The following is a 17727-nucleotide window of genomic DNA, read 5'->3' on the forward strand; positions in this document are numbered from 1 at the left end:
TAAGGCTGATCTCTTGATTTTCTTGACACTTCATCAGCTTAGTCAGCATCTCTTTCATTCTTAATTCTGCATCACTTTTGCCAGGCGAAATGTACCTATCTCTTTTTTCTCTGTATTCATCGTTCTTTCTCTAGTCACCATCTAGCTCTCTATTATAGTCTTTGTATCTATCATAGTAGTTCCTACCTTGGTTCCCTTTTCCTTAGGATTGAAAGCCCGCCAACTGATAATCCAGATAATTTACTTCCTCCTCCAATTCTGACTCATAAGCTTTGGAAGCTAAGCTTTGTATTGATACTATGTTTACTTTCTTGGAAGTCGCTATTTCAAGATGCTTTGCTAGTACGTCTAGATCAGTTTGTAGCAGCGTAATTTCTTGTGCTACAAAATCATCAGTGACTTTTTTGTCGTAGGATGCACCAATAACATACATGCCAGATCCTCTCTCAGCCTTCTAAGTTTTCCACCCTCGATTAGTGAGTGAGATCTAATATATCCTCTCTAAAGCTGCCTTCCAGCATAGTCTCATAAAAGTTCATCTAGATATGGTGTCTTCCATGGCTCTGGAGCTGATGGTCAAGTCTCGATAAAATATATCTAATAAGCTCATCCCTGATATCTAATGGTTGGGCACCATACTCAGCTTTTTCTTGAACCTGAACCATGCCTCATTTATAGATTCTGACTGCAGCTACCTAAAATTATAGATCTCATACATGAGATACAACATCCTAGATGGATAAAAGAACTGGTTTAAAAATTACATTTGTAACTTAATCCATGTAGTGATAGAGCCTCTTGGCAGTTCCCAAACCATAAAGATGCTTCTACTATAAGTGAGAAGGGGAAAAATCTCAGTCTAAGCACTTCTTGATTCACCCTTAGATTTGTATATGAACTGTAGATCTCGATAAAATTAGGAAGGTGCAAATTTACATCATCTGTAGTGCAAACACCCCCTTCATATTTAAGAGCTGGATCATTGCACTTGTTATGTCAAACTTGATGCCTGCGGGTAAAATATGAAGAAGAATGGCTTCAGTCTCTACTGGCCCAATGTATCCCAGACCTTCTTCATCAAATATATATATGGTTGTACATACTGATATGATGGGATCACTTGAACACGAGCACCTCTTGTACTATTCCGATTTCCATTGAGTTTTTCTTGTCCTTTCTAAGCTAGCTCACCGCCCAAGCTGCTCACTGATCTTGTTACATTTCCCTTCTCTTATTCTCAGCTGGAGCTAAAAGTTGACCAATCTGTCCATCAATAATATCCATACTCTTTTGGTAGGAAAGGGAGGTACAACATCACGAACCCTTCAGGATTATTATCTCTTTTCTATTCCACATCCTACTAGGTGCTTGTAGGATCCTCTCTAGATTCAGATTCAGTGGGAGTAAAGGATTGACTTTACTCCATGTACTAGCCATATACCGGTGTATTCCTAACTAAGAAAAAAAAAGAAAAAACCCAAAAACTGCAACAACTTTAATTCACTAATCAACACCGTATTCCCTAGCAGTGATGCAAAAATTTGGTGACGTCCAAGCTACACCTCATCTCAAAATATAATACGGTCGCTGTCAAATATAGTAAACCAACAAAGGTTGGGGTCGAATCCCAAGGGAATATGTGAAATCGTGGCTCTTAGTTGTTGTACTCAACGGGTGGAATTGGAAAGGTAAATGGAGGTTTTGAGTATCAAGGTCTAACAAATGATGAGTATCAAAATCGGTTGTAATCAGTCATGAGTGAACACTAGGATTATGTTCCCCTTGTCTTGTCAACTCTGTAGGATTATAATGCTTTGCTGAACCAATCCTATACCTTGCATGCAGAATCGATAAGTTATGTACCTTATAAGGTCTTTTGAACTAGTAGAAGGATTTCACCCTTTACCTTTTGAGTCTCAGAATGTCACCTTACTAACCCTTATCTTTATCCCAATTAACTCTTACCTTTTGAGTCTCTATTTATTATATAAAATCTAACCATCTTACTAAGATAAAACCTAGAATCTTTGATCGACAGTTAAGCTCCAAATTACTATTGTCTTTATTTTTTCCTAGTCAATACTCCTCTTTTGGAGTAAGTAGTAATAATTTAGGTGGAATCCTAACGTGTGCACTTGTTAAGAAAACTATTATATTGAATATAAAGCAATACATACATGGTTATCGATTTAGCACAACGATAGCATTTCCCTTTCTTCGTCAATCCGCCAGGATTTCCGTAACACTAGCTATGGGTTTTTAGCCTCCCATGCTTATTAAGTAACAACAACATTCATGATTGAAAGCATATATGAAATCACAATAATAAGAAATAGAAAACCCAAAACCGTAACTGAATGTATCAACTGAAGTTAATATAAGAGAGTTCCACGATCAAAATTAAATCTCAAAATCAAAATATGTTTGTAAGTATCAAAAGGGCATAACCTCTACTAAAAACATGTAAAAGGTATTTATAGTACATGAGGAAACCCTAAAATTAAATCCTGAATGAAATATAAGAAAAAAAAGTCGATGGCCACTTATGGTCCCTACTTAAATCCCATTCTTAGGCGCAGGTAGTACTTGCGGCTGCAGGGAGGGCACAAGTAGCGACCGCAAGTGCCAGACCAAAATTCCCAGTTAGTCAAATCTCGGGATTTTAGACTTTTGTCACTTGTTTGCCCACATGCGGTCCATAAGTACCACTTGCGGTCTGCGTATTAACTTAGCAAATGTCGGGAGTCATTTTTCAGCTCTTATTCAATTCCTGCACATGGTTTGATCACGAACAAGTTGGAACGAGTCCTGAACATCCATAATTACTCTAATAAGTAGCAAAAAACACCCCTTTTATCTTTTTCATGATCTTATCATCCAAAACATGATTTCCTACAAAACATACCCAAAATGCATCATATCTAAAGAAATAACCTCAAAAACTTGCATATTTTCATAGTTTTAAGCGTTGAAAGTTCTATATTTCTATAGCACATCAAGTTTTATGAGAAAAATTACCCCACTCATGATCTTGAATTGGCAGTTATAGTTTATGCATATAAAATTTTGTGTCACTACTTATATGGGGTACATGTTGAAATTTTCACTTACCACAAGAGTCTGCAGTATGTGTTCATATAAAAAGAGTTGCATATTAAGGAAAGGTAGTATGTAATGAGCTTGCACCATCCCCCAGGAAAGGCTAATGTGGTTGTTGACGCTCTTAGTAGGTTGTCCATGGGCAGTCTTTCTAATGTTAATGAGAAAAAGAGAGGTTTGGTAAAGGACATCCACCGGCTTGCTAATTTCAGAGTTAGACTTTAGACTTCAAGGATTTGAGAGTAATTGTTCATAAAGTGGCTAAGTCATCTTTGTGTGCTGAAGTTAAGGAGAAGCGGGCTAATGATCCCATATTAATGCAAATCAGGGAAGATATTAGTCTGCAAAAGGTTATAGCTTTTGAGATTAGAGGAGATGGTATATTATAATATCGGTGAAGACTGTGCATTCTCAATATCGATGGGCTGCGAGATAAGATTTGACTGAAATTTATTTCTCCAAATATGGTGTGCATCCCAGCTCTACTGAAATGTATCATAACTTGAAGGAGGTTTTTTGGTGGAATAATATGAAGACGGATATTCCTAATTTTATTTCTAAATATCTAAATTATCAACAAGTTAAAGTCGAGAATTTGAGGCTTAAGGTATGCCTCAAGATATAGCTATTCCCATATGGAAAAGAGAGATGATAAACATGGATTTTACTATCGACCTTTTGTATTCTTAAAACCAGTATGATTCTATTTGGGTCATTGTTGATAAAATTACCAAGTCCGCTTACTACCTATAAGAGTGACTAATTCGAGAGAGAATTAAACAAAGTTATATATTTACGAGATTGTTATATTACATGAAGCTCTTGTGTCCATTATATCCAACAGAGGTACACAATTTTCTTCTTAGTTATGACAGTCCTTTCATGAAGGTTTGGGTACATAGGTGATCCTTAGCACCACTTTCCATCCTAAAAAAGACGAACAAGCGGAGCATACTATTTAGACGTTAGAAGATATGCTAAAACCCTGTGTTGTTGATTTTAAAGGTAGCTTGGTGGATCACTTATTACTTATAGAGTTCACTTATAATAATAATTCTCACTCTAGTTTCTGGATTGCACCATTCGAGGCTCTTTATGGTAAGAGGTGTAGGCCACCAGTTGGATAGTATAAAGTTGGTAAGACTAGACTATTCGGGCTTGACCTTGTACACCAAGAAATAGAAAGTTAAGGTTACTAAAAAGAGTCTTAAGACTGCTTAGAGTTGTCAAAAGTCCTATGCCAATTTCATGTGAAGAGAGTTGGAGTTCAAAATTGATGATTATGTGTTTCTAAAAGTCTGCCACATGAAAGAAGTGATGAGGTTCGGTAAAAAAGGTGAGCTCAGTCCTTGTTATATTGGTCATTATCAGATTTTGAGAAGGTTTCAGAATGTTGCTTATGAGTTGAATTTTCCCAGGAGTTTGGCATTGGTCCATCCTGCCTTCGACGTGTATATGCTTAAGAAATGTGTAGGTGATCATTCTCTTATAGTCCTTGAAGAGAATATTGGTGTGAAAGATTTTTTTCATATGAGGAAGTCCTTATATAGATCTTGGATAGGAAAGTTTGAAAGTTGAGTAGTAAGGAAATAGTTTCGGTTAAGGTATTGTGGAGGAATAAAAAAGAAAAAGAAGCTACATGGGAATCGGAAGACAACATGAAGGCTAGATACCCCTCTATGTTCGTATCTTTGGACGAAGTCATGGAAGGTACTTATCTTAAACTTACTCCTACGCGCTGGTTCGTACACCTTATTGTTTATACGAATCCCTATATTATGATAATAGTGTCCTCAATTTTTATTTGGTGATGAATATCCCAAGGGGGATAATGTAATGCCCGTATGTTATTACATCTCTTTTTAGCTTAGAAATGAACCAGCATGACCCTAAGAATGAGTATAAAACATCATGGGATAAGTTCATAAACTTTGGGGGAGTTTAGGACGTGAAATACGATCGTGCATTGCATGGGGAAAGGCCGAGATTTGGCCCTATGTCACACAAACTAGAGTAACTAGCTACTGTCTCAACCTTGCAATGGCCTCGCATTGTACGGGGCTTAGCCTCACGATGGGTTTGTGTCGTACGGGGGAGGCCATGGCTTAGGGTGTGCACCGCACCCCCACTCTCTATTTTTCCTTAATGGGACTTTATTTGTTAAGCTATTTTAAGGGTATTTTTGTCCTTGTTCCATAAAAATCATTCCCCATTACTCTTATACGGTTCCCCTAAGTCCCATTCATCCTAAATCAATAAAAAGCGCTCTCTGCTCTTCCTCTATAAGTCAAGAAGCAAGTTAATTCCATAAGTGAATCCAAAGGTCAAGCTTTTCTTAATTTCCCTCCATCGAAAAGGCATGTTGAACACTCCCTACTTCAACTACTATTACAAACTGTTAATTTAAATAGTATTTACTTATGTTATATTGACAGTTTGAAATTAGGCTGAGAATTACATTTATGAAAAGTTAAATACTATTTCCTTCTTGTTATAAATTGTCTTCTAATATCTAGTAGAGAGTTTTGATACTTGAAACGACTATTTTAAAAGGGTGTGCTTTCATATATGAATTTTATAGGTTAAATGATGAAATTATAATCTTCAAGTCTCTTAAAAATGCTTTGAATTACAATGATGCATGTGTATGTAACCCCGTTCTTTGAACTAATTAATGTATAGAACTTTATGACATGTTTTAAGACTTACGAAAATTTAATGGCAATTGTGTTTATGATTTTTGAATGATGGGGTTAAGGGTCAATAATATTTTATGACAGTAATTTTGATATGATATGAATGAGACGATATCAAAATGTGAATGTCTTAATGAAAGACTCTCACATAAAGGTTATGAAAAATGTTTTAATTGGGCTTAAAGAGGACGTGTAGTTTCACGGTAAGGTGTAGTCCTTGTGACCAATACTTGAAACTGCATTTGCCGACATAGGAAGGTCTTGTCCTGAAACATAAATGATCGTTGTATGTTTTCTACGTGCAGAGGTATGCAGTTATGTTTATGATATGATGGCGTAATGATGAATACCTCAACCCATGCAACTAACTTGAATTGAGGCCCTGCCAGTTGGATAAGGACTGGACCTATATAGCCTGTGAGTTACTTAATGTTGGTGCAAACTGCATAGTCCAAAATTAAAGGTTTCTAGTGATTATGTTTCTTTTATGATTTTAAGTCACTTGCTTCTCATAATCTTTATTAAGAGCTTATGATATGAATTTTTAAATTATTTTACAAATTGTTTTGGTCCCCTCTTCCCTGAGTTGCATGTTAGTACTCATCATACTGACCATCTCCAAATAGTATATCTTTTCGTGATGTAGGTTCCGAAGCATTTCTACGTGATCCTACCCAGCGTTAGGATTCATTCAATACAATAGCTAGCAAGTGGTAAGCCATCCATCTTTCGGAAAGCATATGTTCACTTTTACTTAGACATGAACTATCATGTTTTATGGTATTTTCAGAGCCATGTCCCAACTTAGAATTTTTATTTATACTGTTAGAGTCTTCGTAGACTGAGTTAGATAAATATTTTTATATGTTATTTAAAGACTTGCGTTTGAATTTTCATTTAACTACAACAAATGTGATATTTAGCTACGATATAAAATTTATCACTAATTGTTCACTTTTAATGACAAAAGTTACCTTTCGTCGTTTAAATACATGGGTCACATATTTTTAGTGACAAAATATAAATTTTCGTAGCACAATTTTTTCCTCTAAAGTTTTCCGCCAAAAAATGAGTTGGCGCCATTTTATTAAGCAACATTAGTAACGAATTATGTGTTATCAGTGACATAATTTTGTCACTAATAATTTAATTAGTTTGTGAAAAATCAACTTTTTGTCTTAAAACTAAATAATTTTTGGATACAAAAATATTTTGTCACAAAAAATATGTTGTTACAATAGTGACAAATTATATTTTGTAGTTAAATGTTGTAAGCTTTAGCCATAAACTTTATATTTAATTGTGACATTAGTTTTTGTCACTAATAATATATATAATTAGTGAAGGTCATTTTATTATCTCTAATCAATCTATGATTTAATGACAATAAAAATTTGTCATAAAATTTGTAAGGTATAAATAGTGACGACTTTAAAATTTATAGTTGAATAATTCAACTATTTGCGACGAAAAACATTGGTAGCAAAATACAAAATTTTCTTTGGCTACTATTGTTAATGATTACAAGTAGAGCAATGTATTATGTGGACAAGAACAGAAATGATGGACGTCAGATGGCCCTAGAAGCTTAGAAAAGATTTTTAGCCTCTTTAAAATAGTTTTATTTCATATAAAATAATATCATTACTATATAGAAAATGTATCACTACTATTACTGTATGAAAAATGTATTATGTGCAGAAAAATTGTATCATTTTTGTATCACTAATGTATACAACAATTTCATCATAGTATAGAAAATGTATCAATATGTATATGTCTAAAAAATGTATTATACATAATGAAACTGTATCATTGTTGTATGAAATATGTATGTCTGTGTATATAAAAATGTATTATTGTTGTATAATTTATTTATAATAAATATATAAATCTCACTAATATATATATATATATATATATACAATTAGTATACACGTATTATACATATTTTGAGATACTAGTTTAACTGCACATGCCTCACACGTATAATATTTTATTATTTAAATTAAATAATTTTATCTATTGAAGAGACTTTTAGTGACGTGTAAAAATTTCAACTCAATGTTTGAAGATCATTCACATTTTAATATAATAATTTAAAAATAAATAAATATTTTAGTATAAAGTACTTATATATTTTACCATCAGAAGTTTCAAGTGATTGATCGATCATCACTTTTGTGTTTGTCATGCAGTACCTCTTTCCCTTGCTGCCAGAGGCTAAGAGAGACGCATCAATTTAAATCATATTTGCGGCACAATTATTTTTTTTCTATATTAAAATTTAAAGTCAAATCTTTACCAAATCATTGATTACATTCTTATTACGTACTTAAAATTTTTAAAATTTGGTACATCTTAATTTTTCCTTATTGTAACACTTTTATATTTATTTCTAGATTTTCAAATTTTTTTAAAATCAAATTTAGTTGATTTAGAATTCTTAAACCAATGAAAATAATTTTAGTTGTTATTAATTCTGATGACTTCTAATAAAGAAAGATTTCACCATAAATATATTTAATTAATTTTCAACACTTAAATATTTGAAAAAAATCATTAATTCTGATGACTTATAATAAGGAAAAGTTTTACCATAAATATATTAAATTAATTTTCAACACTTAAATATTTAAAAAATATGAAAAAGATGATTTTGTCTAAAGCAAACACTTTTAATGAAGGACAAAAAGTTCAAACAATATTTCTAAGGCCCTTCACACTTTTAATATATTATAAATATAGATTATAAATTATAGATTTCTTGAACACACCAAGTATAACAACAACATCCTAGTTAATTTTACTATTTTCTCATATAATTTTAATTTAGTTATTAGTTTTAATTGATAAGTACTTTGAGGTCAGCCAATATTTGATTAAAACATTCCATAATTAAAATATTGTGTTGGCATCCATATCGTAATATAAAGAGAATAAAATTAGTTGCAAAATTTTCTTCCCAATTAAAATACCTTCCATGTTAATTTTTCCTTTTTATTAAAAAGATTTTACCATAAATATATAAATTAGGACTTTCAAATCAACTAATATTTTGTATTGATTCTTTCCTTATTAAAGGACTCTTACATTATATAGAGACAAGAATAAAACACTGTGCTTTTTTAATCTCTTAGTTTTTGCTTTTCGTCATCTTCTTATTTTTAGGTTTTTGTTGTTGATGCAGGTTTCAACTGACGTCACTAAGAAAGTTGGGAGTTCTTCTTTTATCTTTTCGTAAGTAGCTTGATTTGTTCATGACTATAGTTTATTAGATTGCTGCCTAAGTATTTATTTAAATTGATTTTTTTGGATCCATATGGGCGTATTACTAAAAACTTGGGTTGATTCCCCTCTTCTTTTAAATTATACAATGCGAAAAAAAAAAACATAGATACATATAGTATATTTTAAATGGCTTTTCAATTAGTCAAGTGTTCTGATTGTTTACACTCTATAATTTTATAGTTATCTTCATTAGATCAATACTGTTATAAAACTATGATATTCTAATATGAATGTTGATTTACTTTTTTTTAAGCATTTAAATTTTTTTATTTTAGATAAATTATATATAATAACATATTCAGTGCATTTTCACGAGCGAGATTTTTTTCCTCGATCAAGAAAAAAGAATAACGGAGATAAAAAAAGTCATGCCAAAATATTTTAGCAATTATGTAACATGCCGAAATATAAAAAAATTGTATAAAATGGTGTGTGCCTTTAATGTATTTCTTTCTAGCTTTTAATTGAATTAAATAGAAGTTAAGTGCAAGCTGTGTTTTGTTGGTGTTAGTAATATATGTTTGAAGTTTATTATGTCTTAACACCTAGAGATAACATTGGTTTAGTAGAGATAAGAGGCACAGACCATGATTCCTCCTTTTATGTGGAAAAAAGGACTCCTAATTTTATTGTTTCATATACTCTATGTGTATGTTGCATATGTGTGCATTTTATATATATATATATATATATATATATATATATATATAAAATCTATAATCTATATCTATAATATACTAAAAATGTGAAGGGCCGTAGAAATATTATTTGAATTTTTGGCCCTTCATAAAAAGTTTTTGCTTCAGACAAAATCATCTTTACACTATTTTCCTAATATTTAAGAGTATGAAAATTAAGTAAATAATTATAGTAAACCTTTCCTCATATATATACATGCATACATACATACATATATGTATGTATGTATATATACACATATACATACATATATATACATATACATACATATATATATATATATATACATATATATATGTATATATATATACACACCACATATATATATATGTATATATATATATATATATGTATATGTACATACATATACATATATATGTGTGTGTGTGTATGTGTATGTATATTTGAGAAAAGATTATCTCTTCTATTTCAATTATTTTTTAATAAATTATATAATTTGTTAAGACGGTGTGAAGCGCGGACAAATTCCCTAGTTAAGCTTTATAATTCATATGCTATGATATTTAGCAGGAATATAAGTAAAGCCATGGCACCAGGAGGACGTATATATAAGAAAATGACACTTACTGGAGAAACTATTTCAGCTACTTAATCTGTTGATGAATCAAACAAAAGTACTCCAGCAACTACTACAAGTAATACCCACATGCAAGCTTGGTTAAACTAAGTTATTTGGTACTTATGTTGATGAAATATGATGGAGAAATGCTATAATGTATATACCACTATTTGTAACTGACTTTTTCTACTCAGATGAGACAAGTAGAATTAAGAAGCGTCGAGGAAAAACTAGGGAAAAAGGTCTTGAAAAGCTGAAGAGGATTTTGGGGGAAAAGTTGGTAATAGAAATTCCAGTTGGTAAGGGAAGGACAGTTAAGGCGGTCTAGTCATCAAAACTATCAAATGGGCTGGGGATAATTGTGCAAAATTTTCTTACGCTTTCAACACAAGTAGAAGAAACTTATAAAAGAGGAAAAAGATGTTGCACTTATTAGATATCATGTAGGATTTTTTTATACTTTTTAATCTTGTAACACTGATGATAGTATCCTTTTAATACCTCAGGGATCTTGATTTTTATGTTTATCCCTTTAAACATTTTCTCCAGGAGAAGTTCAAAATTAATTTAGATGAACATTACGTCCAAGATAGTTGTGAAGATATCCTCAAAAAATAGGAGTATTCAATGGAGTTATAAATTAAAAAAGATGTTTGAAAGTTCATATTCTGAAGAAGATACTCGTAAAATTGAAGTACCAGAACTGACACCCGTAAACTGAAATAGGCTTTGTGATATGTGGTTAGATCCGGAGCAAAAGGTGGCCTATATTCGAATAAATATGCACTATATTTGTTTCAATTATATCTAACTTAATTATATATATGTTATATTTGTAGAAACGATGTCAGTTAAACAAGATCAATCGATCATAGCTAAAATATAATCATATCATAGGTTCGAAAGCATTTATAGTTGCTCGTGCTGAAATTATAAGTCATACTAAAATATAATCATGTCATTGGTTCGGAAGCATTTATAGTTGCTCGTGCTGAAATTGTAAGTCATATTTTTTTTGTTTTCTCGTTAATGGTGATTTAGTGATGAAATTATTATGAATACCATTTTTTATCAACAAGTATTAGATTTTATTCTTCTTACTTCGTGGAGCATGCTAACTTTATTGTCATTCATCTATGCAATTATTTTTTTATTTGTTTGTGAAATCAGACAGAATTGACTTCTACAAAAACACTCACTACTCGACTAAAAAAATTTGGTCACCTGAATAAGCTGAAGCTAGCTATGTAAGAAATCAGATATTTTGATCGCATATGCAAATATGATTTACTTGTTGTTATCATGACATTAATAAATACTATTTTTTTTTTTTTGCAGAATATCATGAATGATTTAAAATCTATATATACTTCAAGAGAGTCATCCATGACGATTGATGAAATTGTGGATGTTGTACGTAGTAAAAAGTCAGGATACATAAAAGGTCTTGGTTATGGTCCAAACCTTGACACTATTCGAGCAATACAAAGAAGAACGACAGAGTTAGAAGACTCCCTTAAGAAGGTGAAGGAGGAAGCTGCTACTGTCCAACATAATTTACAGAAATGATTAAATGCAACTGAAATCATGGTAGAAAATCAACAATTTCAAATAACATCGCTAAATTCTCAATTGGAAATTGTATTAGCGTGCCAAGATGATATTTTGAAACAACTGCAACATTTTATGTGCTCATCTCAGTAAAGGTTAGAATTAGTATAATTTAAATTATAATTTAATTATAATTATTTAATTAAATTAGACAAAAAATTTATAGCATTTAGCCCCTAACTATATTTCCTTTTCATAATACAATGATCATTGAACCTTATCAAGTTATCCCTTGAGGCACAATTAATAACTACATAAGTCTCTTCTTGTTAATTTTATTTTTAAAACTTTCTTTGTTTATTTTGACAATTAGACCTGGGATTGAATTCCCAATTATCAAAAATCAAATTGTCGAACCAAATAGAAGTTTTATGAGATATCTCAATTGACTTTGTTAACTCTGTTTTCATGAAATCTTGTTTCTGTTTCTGAACTAGAATTTTTTTGTTTACTATTAGTTTGATGTTGAACTATTAATTTTCTATTTTCTATTAGCTTGTTCTCATGATGGAAAATATGAATAATGAGGTTGTGTTGAACAAAGCATATACGTTCCTGCATTTTTTACATTTATTTTATTCAAAAGTTTATTGTGTTGAACAAAGCATATACGTTCCTGCATTTTTTACATTTATTTTATTCAAAAGTTTATTGGAAACACTCTTCCTAACCTCGCAATGAAAGAGGTAAGGTCTGCGTACATTGAATCATTTTTGTACTTGAGAAATTATGCTAAGAATATTATTGTTGTTGTAGTGTATCATGATATCATAACATAAGAGTTCTAATCTTGAATTATTTTTTTTTACACATCCTGTGTAAGGTAGAAATCAAAACTAGTTGCTACAAAAAATGCTTTTGCAATTTTGAGAAGAAACCTTCATTTTATTATCTTCGTTTTGTTAATGTTTAGTATATCTCAGTTAGACTTTCAAGTTGGATGAATTTTGGTCAATGTTAATTTTTATTTGAGCGTATCTAGTGAGATATCATCTCATGAATGTCATTTAGGTTGTTCTTAATTAATATATGACAATGTTTTTAATTAGTTTTTTTTTTTTTAGGCTATTATCTTACTTCTTCTAATATATATATTTTTTTAAAATTTGTATAATGCTCTTTATAATGAAGTTTAAGATATTTATATATGATTTCAGTTTCAAATTATAAAAACCTAGCTAGCTAAATACTAATGCTTGTGATTAGTGACGAATCATTTTGTCCGTAAAAGCTTTACTTTTACTTTTTAAAATCATCACATATTCGTCATCAAATTACAGCATTTGATGACAAAAGTAAATTTTGTCCCTAAATAGCCCACTTATTACCTACAAATTAACTTTGTATTTTATGACAATTGCTATCATCACTAATTATGACATATTCTAGTGACAAAATTATTTCATAGGTAAAAAAAGTATTTTTAGTGACGACGTGATCGCTTTCAGCTACAAAATGATAAGAAAGTAATGTTTTCACTAATTTATTTATTTAGAGACAAATAGAGAATGCATATGTAAAAATAGCATTCGTGATGAAATAATTTTTATTCCGCAATGAAATACATTGAAGATTAGAGAAAAATTAATTTATCATTAATTCAAATAAACAGTTAGCGACACATCATTGTCGTCGGCATTATAACTTCTTTAGTGACAAAAAAATACTATTACCTACAAAAGATATAATTTTTATGACGAACAAGCTCGTCATAAATGCTATGCATTTGGGGACAACAAATAGTTTCTTAGTTAATGCAAGTCTATTTAGTGACAAAGTACTAAGTCATCTCAAATATACATTTAACGACCCATGATTTAGGGACGAACGAGTGACGATTATATTTTCGTCACCAATGATTTTTTGTGATGAAATATGGTTTTTTTGTGATAAAATAGTCATCACTGATAATCGAATTTGTTTTAGTGAAGTTGAACTTCATATTTATCAGCCAAATTCTACACTTTATTTATGACTATGCTTATGATGTAATGTTAAGGGCTCATCTCGGGCCTTCATTGGTTTGGGATGTCCGTCACGGCCAGGGCCTCGACACGGGTCTTGACAAATAATTAGTCAGTCTTAATGTTTGATTTTAGTTGAAATAATAAGTTATTTATAATAATATAACTCTAAATATTATAAGATTAAATTGGAATTCAATTTATATATGTAACAATTAGTCAGTACAAATATTTGACTTTACTTGAAAAAATTGAATTAATTCAGTCTATACAATTTTGAGTAAGACTGAAATGAGACTCAATTAGTGGATGTAACAATTAGTCCATCATTAATGTTTGACTTTAATTAAAAAATTAAATTGATTCAAATAATATAACTCTAAATAATAAGATTGAATATAGATTCTATTTGTACATTTAATAATTAGTACCACAACAACATACCCAATAAAATTTCATAAGTGAGGTCTGAAGAGGATAAAGTATATATAGGCCTTATCATTACCTCAGGAGACTGTTTTCAAAATACCTTCGGTTCAAGCGCCACAGATTTAACGTCTGGTCAATATAAACATTTTATTTCATTTGAAAAGTTCAATTGATTCAATTTATACATCTCTGAGTATTATAAGATTGAGATAACAATTAGTCAAACACAAATATTAACTTCAATAGAAAAATTAAAGGACTTCAATTTATATAACTCTAAGTATTATAAGATCAAATTGGAATTTAATCTGTGCAAGCAACAATTAGTCAATACAACTATTTGACTTCAATAGAAAATTTTATATAACTCTAAGTATTATAAGATTGAATTGAGACACAGTTAGAGGATATAACAATTAGTCAATATAAATATTTAACTTCAATGAAAATTTTTAATTGAGATTTAATTTATGGAAGTAACAATTAGTCAATCATAATGTTGACTTTAATTAAAAACTGAAATTGTTTCAATTTACATGTAACTCTAAGTGTTGTAAGATTGAATTAAGACTCAATTTGTGGATGCAATAATTATCCAACACAAATATTTGACTTCAATTGAATAATTGAATTAAAACTCAATTTTTGGATGCAACAATTAGTCGGACTTTAATAAAGAAATTGAATTATTTCAACTTATATAACTCTAAGTATTATAAAGTCTCAATTTGTGCATGTAACAATTAATCAATCTTAAAATTTGATTTTAGTTAATAAATTGAATTGCTTCAATTTATATATAACTCTAAGTAGTATCAGATTGAACTGACATTCAATTTGTGAATGTAATAATTAGTGAACAAATATCTAACATCAATTGAATAATTGAAATGAATCTCAATTTGTGGATATACCATTAGCTTATCCTAATATTTGACTTTAAATGAAAGATTGTATTACTTCAATTTATATAACTCTAAGTACTGCAAGATTGAACTAAGACTCAATTTGTTGATGTAATAGTTAGTCATTAGATTAAAACTAAATTTATTCAATTTATATAAATTTAAATATTATAAGATTTTACTAGGACCCAACTTGTATATTAAATAATAATTCAGTAAATGTATTTGGCTTCAAATTAAAAATGAATTGATTCAATTTGTATAACTCCAAGTATTACATGATTGAATTGATTATTTATTTGTTGAGTAACAATTAGTCAATCATACATCCTAATATTTGACTTTAATCGAAATATTGTACTGCTTTAACTTATGTTGCTCTAAGTATGATAAGATTGAAATTGGGAATCAACTTGCGCATATACTTCCTCTTTTTCGTATTAGTTGGTCCCTATGGACTTGGCACACCCACTAAGAAACCAATAAATAGAGATGCATTTTATATATTTGCGCTTGTGTGCTTTTTAAAGTGCAATATTAATCAATACAATGATTAAATATTGAAATTTGGTATATATTACTCCATCTCATGTATTATGTCTAGAACATTGAGTATTTATAGTTAAAACTAATATTAATCATTTAATTTTGATTTTGAGAATTGAGATTATTTATGCAACATTCAATAATTTTGAAAACCATGGATGTATTTAGTATTCCTATCAAGGGTAAAATGAGAAACACATATATAAAATATTCTTGATTTTAGAACTTGGGCAATCAAATTAAAATAAATATTTTTAGAAATAAGGTCAATTAATACGAAATGGAGGGAGTAACAATTAGTCGACACAAATATTTTGACTTTAATTGAAAATTGAATTAATTTAATTTATATAATTTTAAGTATTATAAAATTAATTTTAACATGAAAAATCATATTCTTTTCAAAGTTTTAGTAAATTAATCTCATATTTCTACAAAAAATGGGTTGCTTGTGTATCTTAATATTCAAATATGAGAATAATACTTTTTTCAAAAAAGTAAAAAAGGAATTTAACATAATTTGAAGATTCATTGTTTGACCATAAGAATTTCAAATATTAATTGAAGTTGTATTCAAAGTTTGAAAACAACCAAAACATTATTTTAACTTTTTTTTTTCATGAAAAAAACTATTCTTTTTTCATAAATAAACCTCATTTTAATTGTACTTTTGCTACAAAATATCTATTTTTCGTCACAAAGTTTCCTCTTCTTTCTTAACATTGCCCTCCAAACCATCACCTCCCAACTCCACCCTACGTACCCCTAAGCCACCCTCCCCCTTTCCTTAAGAAAATTATTATCTTTCATTACAAACATACACTTAACCCAATAAATTTTTCTAATTTTCAACAAGTTTTACATACATGTTTATTCTTATTTTGAATAATTTATATCCTCTGTAGAATTATTATTTCATATCCTTCAATTTGTTATCTTTTCTATTCTTTTTCTTCTATGATAATATTTATATTTTTTGGGGGGTTATATTATATAAAATAAAATATTAGAAATTTTATATAAAAATAATTTTTTGATAATTTTTATTATGTTCAAATCATAAATGATTAAATTAATTAAGTGATTGTCATATTTATATTCATTAAAAAGGAGGATTAACTTGAATATTTAACTTCAAAATACTACATATAGTTAAAGTTAATAAAACAATAGTCATGAATAAGATATTAAAATTGACTGGTTATTATATTAATTACAAAAATTTAAAATAAATTATAAAAATAAAAAAATTATAGCGCGAGCGCACACACACAAAGAAAGAGAGTTTCAAGATGTGAAATAACATTGGAACAAGTCATTGAGTACATATCCATACAAATAATATAAAAATACTAAAATCTAAAAAAATACAAAACAAAAACAATAAAAAAAATCAGTGTAATCCCATTAGTGAGGTTTGGATATTATATATATATATATATATATATATATATATATATATATATATATATAATGAATTGAATAAAAGGGGAGAAAGGAAAAATAAAAAAGCAGTAATAAATAAGAGATGATTCAAAGATATATTATATTATTTCAAACAAAATGAAAAAGATACTTTATTTCATCTAATACTAAAAAGATACTTTATTTAAATTTACATATTTTACTTAAAGAGAAATCACAAAAACATAGTTTCAAAAGAATTTATAAATTTTATTGATTTAAATTACATAAATGAATATGTATTTGCAAAATATTTATAAACTTTTGTTATTGTAAGTAATATTAATTTGTCATCTCAATTAAAGAGGAAAAAGATAGAAACAATTTTAAACTACATTTTCTTAATATTTGTATACTTTTCTAAATTTTGTTGATCTAACAATTATTTAATTCTATGTTGGTTAAAATTTATTTTTAATTTATTCCTATTGAAAATTTTAAGT

The sequence above is a fragment of the Capsicum annuum genome, chromosome 12, assembly GCF_002878395.1.
Source record: "Capsicum annuum cultivar UCD-10X-F1 chromosome 12, UCD10Xv1.1, whole genome shotgun sequence".
Classification (NCBI taxonomy): domain Eukaryota; kingdom Viridiplantae; phylum Streptophyta; class Magnoliopsida; order Solanales; family Solanaceae; genus Capsicum; species Capsicum annuum.